The sequence below is a fragment of the Sciurus carolinensis genome, chromosome 15 (assembly GCF_902686445.1).
Source record: "Sciurus carolinensis chromosome 15, mSciCar1.2, whole genome shotgun sequence".
Classification (NCBI taxonomy): Eukaryota; Metazoa; Chordata; class Mammalia; order Rodentia; family Sciuridae; genus Sciurus; species Sciurus carolinensis.
This window is the reverse complement of record NC_062227.1, coordinates 53,455,684-53,457,444: the sequence shown is the minus strand read 5'-3', so window position 1 is coordinate 53,457,444 and position 1,761 is coordinate 53,455,684. Positions and strand designations below refer to the sequence as shown.

The 1,761-nt window shown below is 39.0% G+C and overlaps 1 non-coding gene across 1 annotated transcript; it reads left to right on the top strand.

Moving 5' to 3' along the window:
• Window positions 1–406: 406 nt before the first annotated feature.
• Window positions 407–513, top strand: LOC124965876 (U6 spliceosomal RNA). The gene has a single exon (XR_007105261.1). It is a non-coding gene; the product is annotated as a U6 spliceosomal RNA (small nuclear RNA).
• Window positions 514–1,761: the final 1,248 nt, after the last annotated feature.

Below are 1,761 nucleotides of genomic sequence, written 5' to 3'. Positions count from 1 at the left end.
GTTGCCTGGATTCACTTCCTCCCAACCCTCCTTCCCAAGGCCTGCCTGAATATTTCTCTGTTGATCAGTATTCTTCTTGGGGTGTCTGAGGGATCCTGGAGAAAAATGACACAGGAGTGTCGGGAGTGGTTGAGGTAGGTGACAAGCATTGGGGACTTTGAGTTCTCATGTGTGTTTAGTCTTTATATCCCTTCTCCAGGAAGAAACTGACCTCCTTGCTGTTGCTTGTGTGTTTAATTGTAGGGCTGCCTCTGATGTGGGGTGAGAAAGAGTGGCAGGGATAGGGAAGGGGAAGCTGGAGAAAGCATGGGCTGGATCCCTTGGTGCTGATCAGAGAAGATGGCTTTGCCTGGAGCTTCAACAGTGTTGACTCTGTTTATAGAATTTCATCAAGAATCTGATTTGAGTGCTTGCTTCGGCAGCACATATACTAAAATTGGAATGATACAGATAAGATTAGCATGGCCCCTGCACAAGGATGACATGCAAATTCGTGAAGTGTTTCATATTTTTTCAATGTTTATAGCAGCTCAATTTACAATAGCTAAACTACGAAACCTGCCTACGTGTCCTTCAACAGATGAATGAGTAAAGAAAATACAGTAGCTATACACAATTGAATATTACTCAACCATAAAGAGAAATGAAATTATTGCCTTTGCTGGTAAATGGATGGAACTGGAGACTATAATGCTAAGTGAAATAAGCCGGTCCCCCAATAAACAAAGGTTGAATGATCTCTCTGATAAAGGGACGCTAACTCACAATGAGGGGGTTGGTTTAGGGATGGATAGTACTTTGGATTAGACAAAGGGGAATGAAGGGAAGGGAGGGGAATGGGAATAGAAAAGATAGTAGCATGAATTGAACATTACTTTCCTATGTGAATATATGATTACACAACCGATGTAATTCTACATCATATACAACCAGAAGAATGAGAAGTTATACTCCATATATGAATAATATGTCCAAATAATTCTACTGTCATATATAACTAATAAGAACAAATAAAAAAAGAATCTGGTTTTATCTAGGTTTTATCTCCCTTAGAGGTTCTAAGGGAGAAAATCTTCCATACATGGCTTTGCCATTTCTCATAAGTTCTCTGGAAAACGGCATTGACATAACAGAAAGAATTCTGTGCTAGTTATGAAGACTGAGTCTGCTAGACCTTTTCGAAGGGATATAGGGATATGCACTAAACTGTAAGTGTCACAGAGGCACTGTGTCTGCTGAGCCTTTCATGGTTTCCTCAGGCTTAGCACTGTGCCTAGTACACATACATGACAGGTGATTGCTAATAAATGCTACCTGGGTCACGTTCTCTCTTTCTCTCTCTCTCACACACACAAACACAGATGTACCTTTCTCAACACTTTGCTTTTACTATTAAAAAGATTAAATGAAAGCATGATAGGATAATGTTTCTAGCATAAAACATTTGCATATTTAAAATTAATCTTAGCTTACCTTTTATTAGAACACTATCCTTCAATCAACCCAGCTTATATAATATCCCTATAGTGGATCCTTGGAATTTCACCAATAAATATATTTCCTTGGATTTAGCCATAAATTTTCTTAACAACCCTCTTTAAAATGTCTATGCATCTTGATTGGCATCATATCAATTCATACGTGAATAGTTTGGAAACTGCGTTTCCTGAGCAAGACAGAAGAGACCAAGCACCCTTACTGTTTGGCCTCAAGGAAGAGTGATTAGGTAGGAAGATAATGGAAGAGAAAGCTGTAAACCAA